Source organism: Nuphar pumila, chromosome 10 (genome assembly GCF_984573655.1).
Source record: "Nuphar pumila chromosome 10, dmNupPumi1.hap1.1, whole genome shotgun sequence".
Lineage (NCBI taxonomy): Eukaryota > Viridiplantae > Streptophyta > Magnoliopsida > Nymphaeales > Nymphaeaceae > Nuphar > Nuphar pumila.
In genome coordinates this window covers 53,259,938-53,267,233 of record NC_143258.1, presented here as the reverse complement: position 1 = coordinate 53,267,233, position 7,296 = coordinate 53,259,938, and positions in this window count along the sequence as shown.

Sequence of the window (7,296 nt, the reverse complement as noted above, 5' to 3'; positions counted from 1 at the left end):
AAAAATTCACAGTGATTCAATCATGCATATATATGTTCTAAGGCTATCAAAAAAATCTCATAGTGGTTCATTCATGCATATGTGTTCTACGATTGTCAAAAAAATATTATAGTTATTCAATCATGCATATATTTTTTGAATGCTGTTGAAAAAAATTATAAGGATTCAATCATGTATATATGTGTTCTAAGGCTGTCCAAAAACTTTCGTAGTGATTGAATCATGCATATATGTTTTCTAAGGCTGTCAAAAAATTTTCATAGTGCTTCAATCGTGCATATATGTGTTGTAAGGTTGTCAAAAAAAATTTATAGTCATTCAATCATGCATATGTTTTTTCTAATGTTGTCAAAAAAAAATTATAGTGATTAAATCATGCATATATGTGTTCTAAGGCTGTCAAAAAATTTACATAGTGATTCAATCAAGCATATATGTGTTATAAGGCTGTCAAAAAAATTAATAGTGATTTAATCAAGCACATATGTGTTCTAACATTGTCAAAAAAACTTCATAGTGATTCAATCTTGCATATATGTGTTTTATGCCTATCCTAAAAATTTCATGTAGATTCAATCATGCATATATGTGTTCTAACTCTGTCAAAAAAAATTCATAGTGATTCAATCTTGCATCAATGTGTTTTAAGGTTGTCAAAAAAATTTTATAGTGATTCAATCTTTCATATATGTACCTTAAGGCTGTCAAAAAAATTCATAGTGATTCAATCATGCATATATATGATTTATGGCTATAAAAAAAATTTCATAGTAAATCAATCTTGTGTATATGTGTTCCAACGTTGTCTACAAGATTTCATAGTGATTCAATCATGCATATATATATTCAAAGGTTGTCAAAAAAAATTCTGTAGTGAGTCAATCATGCTTATATGTGTTCTTAGGCTGTCAAAAAAATTGCATAGTGATTCAATCATGCATATATGTGTTCTAAGGCTGTCAAAATTTTTTCATAGTGATTCAATCATGCATATATGTGTTCTAAGGTTGTCAAAAAAAATTTATAGTCATTCAATCATGCATATATGTTTTCTAATGTTGTCAAACAAATTTGTTGTGATTCAAATGTGCACATATGTTGTAAGGCTCTCAAAAAAAGTTCATAGTGACTCAACCTTGCATATATGTGTTCTAAGGCTATAAAAAAAATTCATTGTGATTTAATCATTTATATATGTGTTCTAAGGTTGTAAAATTTTTTTTATAGTGATTCAATCATGCAAATATGTGTTCTAACGCTGTCAAAAAAAATTTATAGTGATTCAATCATGCATATATGTGTTCTAAGGTTATCAAAAAAAAATTGTAGTGATTTAATCATGCATATATGTGCTCTGACACTGTGGAAAAAATTTCATAGTGATTCAATCCTGCACATATGTGTTCTAAGTTTGTCAAAAAAAAAATCATAGTGATTCAATCTTGCAAATATGTGTTCTAACGTTGCAAAAAAAAATTCATAGTGATTCAATCAAGCAAATATGTGTTCTAACATTGCCCAAAAAAATTCATAGTAGATCAATCATGCAAAGATGTGTTTTAAGGCTGTCAAAAAAATTTGATAGAGATTCAATCATGCATATGTGTTCTATGGCTGTCCAAAAAAATTCATAGTGATTTAATCATGCAAATTTGTGTTCTAACGTTGTCCAAAAAACTTCATGGAGATTAAATCATGCATATATGTGTTCTAAGCCTGTCCAAAAAAATTCATAGTGATTCAATCAAGCATATTTTTGTTCTAAGGCTGTCAAAAAAATATCATAGTGATTCAATCCAGAATATATGTGTTCTAAGAACATCAAAAAAAATTTATAGTGATTCAATCAAGCATATATGTGTTCTAATGCTGTCAAAAAAAAATTTTGTGATTCAATCATCCATATATGTGTTCTAAGGCTGGCAAAAAAATTTCATAGTGACTCAGTCATGCATATATGTGTTCTAAGGCTTTCCAAAAATTTTCATAGTGATTCAATCATGTATATATGTGTTCTATGCTTGTCAAAAAAAAAAAATTATAGTGAATCAATCATGCAAATGTGTCTTCTAATGCTGTAAAAAAAATCATAGTGATTCAATCTTGCATATATGTGTTCTAAACCTATGGAAAAAAATTTATAGCTATTCAATCATTCATATTTGTGTTCTAAGTCTATTAAAAAAATTTAATAGTGATTCAATCCTTTATATATGTGTTTTTAGGCTGTCAAAATTTTTTTATAGCGACTCAATCATGCATATATGTGTTTTAAGGCTTTCAAAAAAATTTCAGTGACTCACTCATGCATATATGTGTTCTACGGCTGTCAAAAAAAATTCATAGTCATTCAATCTTGCATGTATTTGTTCTAAGGCATTCATAAAAATTTCATAGTGATTCAATCATGCACACATCTGCTACAAGACTGTCAAAAAAAATTTATAGTGACTCTATCATGCATACATTTCATCTAAGGTTGTCAAAAAAAATTTATAGTGATTCAATCATACATATATATGTTCTATTGCTGTCAAAAAAAATTTGTTGTGATTCAATCATATATATGTGTTTGAAGGCTATCAAAAAAATTTCATAGTGATTCAATCATGCATATATGTGTTCTAAGGATGTCAAAAAAAATATCATAGAGATTCAATCATGCATATATGTGTTCTAAGGGTGTCAAAAAAATTTCATAGTGATTTAATCTTGCATATGTGTTCTAAGGTTGTCAAAAAAAATTTATAGTGATTTAATCATGCAGATACGTGTTCTAACATTGTGAAAAAGACTTCATAGTGATTCAATCATGCATATATGTGTTATTAGTCTGTCAAAAAAAATTCATAGTCATTCAATCATGCATATATGTGTTCAAGTCTGTCTAAAAAATTTCATAGTCATTCAATCTTACTTATATGAATCCTAAGGTTATCAAACAAAATTTATGGTGATTTAATGATGCATATATGTGTTCTAAGTCTGTCAAAAAAAATCCATAGTGATTCAATCATGTATATATGTGTTCTAAGGCTGTCAAAAAAACTTTATACTAATGCAATCATGCATATATCTGTTCTAATGCTATAAAAAAATTTGTAGTGATTCAATCAAGCAAATATGTGTTCTAAGGCTGTCAAAAAAATTCCATAGTGATTCAATCTTGCATATATGTATTCTAATGCTGTCAAAAAAACTTCTTAGTAGTTTAATCATGCATATATGTGTTTTAACATTGTCAAAAAAACTTCATGGTGATTCAATCATGCATATATGTGCTCTAAGCCTGTCCAAAAAATTTCACAAAGATTCAATCATGCATATTTTTTTTCTAAGGTTGTCCAAAAAATTTTATAGTGACTCAATCCTGCATATATGTGTTCTAAGGTCATCAAAAAAAAATTATAGTGAATTAATCATGCATATATGTGTTCTAATGCGGTGAAAAAAAAATCATACTAATTCAATCAGGCATATATGTGTTCTAAGGATGTAAAAAAACTTTCATAGTTATTCAATCATGCATATATGTGTCCTAAGGCTGTCAAAAAAAATTCACAGTGATTCAATCATGCATATATGTGTTCTAAGGCTGTCAAAAAAATTTCATAGTGGTTCAATTGTGCATATATGTTTTATACGATTGTAAAAAAAAAATTATAGTTATTCAATAATGCATATGTTTTTTTTCATGCTGTCAAAAAAAATTATAGTGATTCAATCATGCAAACATTTGTTCTAAGGATATCCAAAAAAATTCACAATGATTCAATCATGCATATTTGTTTTCTAAGGTTTTCAAAAAAAATTTATAGTCATTCAATCATGCATATATTTTTTCTAATGTTGTCAAAAAAAATTATAGTGAATTCAATCGTGCATATATGTGTTCTAAGGCTGTCAGAAAATTTCCATAGTGATTCAATCAAGCATATATGTGTTCTAAGGATGTCAAAAAAAAATGATCGTGACTTAATCATGCACATATGTGTTCCAATGTTGTCATAAAAACTCCATAGTGATTCAATGTTGCATATATGTGTTGTAAGCATGTCCTAAAAATTTCATAGTGATTAAATCATGCATATATGTGTTCTAAGTCTGTCAAAAAAAATACATAGTGATTCAATCTTGCATTTGTGTTCTAAGTTTGTCAAAAAAAAATCATGGTGATTCAATCTTTCATATATGTATCTTATGGATGGAAAAAAAAATCATTGTGATTCAATCGTGCTTATATGTGTTCTAAGGCTATAAAAAAAATCATAGTAATTCAATCATGCATATATGTGTTTCAATGTTGCCAAAAAAAATTCATAGTGATTCAATCATGCATATATGTGTTCAAAGGTTGTCAAAGAAAATTGCGTAGTGATTCAATTATGCTTATATATGTTCTAAGGCTATCAAAAAAATTGCATAGTGATTCAATCATGCATATATGTGTTCTTAGGCTATCAAAAGCACTTGATAGAGATTCAATCTTGCATATATATGTTCTAAGGTTGTCAAAAAAAATTTATAGTAAATTAATCATGCATATATGTGTTCTAATGGTGTCAAAAAAATTTGTTGTTATTCAATCATGCATGTATGTGTTCTAAGTCTGTCAAAAAAAGTTCATAGTGACTCAATCATGCTTATATGTGTTCTAAGGCTATAAAAAAAATTCATTGTGATTTAATAATGTATATGTGTGTTCTAAGGTTGTCAAAAAAAAATAATAGTGATTCTATCATTCAAATATGTGTTCTAATGTTGTGAAACAAAATTTATAGTGATTCAATCTTGCATATATGTGTTATAAGGTTGTTAAAAAAAAAGTGTTGTGTTTCAATCATGCATATATGTGTTCTAAGCCTGTGGAAAAAATTTCGTAGTGATTCAATGTTGCATACATGAGTTCTAAGGTTGTCAAAAAAAAAATCATATTGATTCAATCGTGCATATATGTGTTCTAAGGCTGTAAAAAATATTCCATTGAGATTCAATCATGTATACACGTGTTGTAAGGCCGTCAAAAAAATTTATAGTGATTTAATCCAACATATATGTGTTCTAACAATGTAAAAAAAAATCATAGTGATTCAATCAAGCATATATGTGTTCTAAGTCTGCAAAAAAAAAATCATAGTGATTCAATCTTGCATATATGAGTTCTAAGGTTGTCAAAAAAAAAATTGTAGTGATTCAATCATGCATATATGTGTTCTAACGCAGTCAAAAAAATTTTATAGTGATTCAATCACGCATATATGTGTTCTAAGCATGTCCAAAAAATTTTATAGTGATTTAATCATGCATATATGTGTTCTAAGTCTGTCAAAAAAATTTCATAGTGATTCAATCTTCCATATATGTGGTCTAAGGTTGTCAAAAAAATTCCACAGTGATTCAATCATGCATATATGTGTTCTAAGTTTGTCAAAAAAAATCCATAGTGATTCAATAATGCTTATATGGGTTCTATGGCTGTCAAAAAAAATTCGTAGTGATTTAATCAAGCATATATGTATTCTAACATTGTAAAAAAACTTCATAGTTATTCAATCATGCATATATGTGTTCTTAGCCTATCCAAAAAATTTGATTGTGATTCAATCATGTAAATATGTGCTCTAATTCTATCAAAAAAAAATTATAGTGATTCAATCTTGCATATATGTGTTATAAGGTTGTCCAAAAAAAATTTGTACTCATTCAATCTTGCATTTTTTTGTTCTAAGGCTGTCAAAAAAATTCCATTGTGATTCAATCGTGCATTAATGTGTTTTAAGCGTGTCAAAGAAATTTCATAGTGAATTAATCATGCATATATGTGTTATAAGTCTGTCTAAAACATTCATAGTGATTCAATCAGGCATATATGTGTTCTAACGTTGTCAAAAAAAATTTATAGTGATTCAATCACGCATATATATGGTCTAAACCTGTCCAAAAAAATTCATAGTGATTTAATCATGCATATATGTGTTCTAAGTCTATCAAAAAAATTTTGTAGTGATTCAATTCTGCATATATGTGTTCTAAGGTTGTCAAAAAAATTCCATAGTGATCCAATCAAGCATATTTGTGTCCTAAAAGTCTTAAAAAAATTTCATTGTTATTCAATCATGCATATATGTGTCCTAAGGCTGTCAAAAAAAATTTATTGTGATTTAATCTTGCATAAATGTGTTCTAACGTTCTCCAAAAAAATTCATAGTGATTCAATCATGCATATATGTATTCTTAGCCTGTCCAAAAAATTTCATAGTGATTCAATCATGCATATATGTGTTCTAAGTTGCTCAAAAAAAATTCATTGTGATTCAATCTTGCATATATATGTTCTAAGGTTGTAAAAAAAAAAATCCATTATGATTCATTCGTGCATATATGTGTTCTGAGGGTGTCAAAAAAATTCCATAGTGATTCAATCATGAATATAGGTGTTCTAAGGCTGTCAAAAAAATTTCAAAGTGATTTAATCATGCATATATGTGTTCTAACGTTTTCAAAAAAACTTCATAGTGATTCAATCAAGCAATTATGTGTTCTAACGTTTTTCAAAAAAACTTCATAGTGATTCAATAATGCATGTGTATGTTCTATGTCTGTGAAAAAAAATTCATAGTGATTTAATCTTGCATTTATGAGTTCTAAGGTTGAAAAAAATAAATTCATAGTGATTCAATCATGTAAATATGTGTTCTAACGCTCTCAAAAAAACTTTAATAGTGATTCAATCATGCATATATGTATTCTTAGCCTGTCCAAAAAATTTCATAGTGATTCAATCATGCATATATGTGTTCTAAGTCGCTCAAAAAAAATTCATTGTGATTCAATCTTGCATATATATGTTCTAAGGTTGTAAAAAAAAAAATCCATTATGATTCATTCGTGCATATATGTGTTCTGAGGGTGTCAAAAAAATTCCATAGTGATTCAATCATGAATATAGGTGTTCTAAGGCTGTCAAAAAAATTTCAAAGTGATTTAATCATGCATATATGTGTTCTAACGTTTTCAAAAAAACTTCATAGTGATTCAATCAAGCAATTATGTGTTCTAACGTTTTTCAAAAAAACTTCATAGTGATTCAATAATGCATGTGTATGTTCTATGTCTGTGAAAAAAAATTCATAGTGATTCAATCTTGCATTTATGAGTTCTAAGGTTGAAAAAAATAAATTCATAGTGATTCAATCATGTAAATATGTGTTCTAACGCTCTCAAAAAAACTTTAATAGTGATTCAATCATGCATACATGTGTTCTAAGCCTGTCCAAAAAAATTCATAGTTATTTA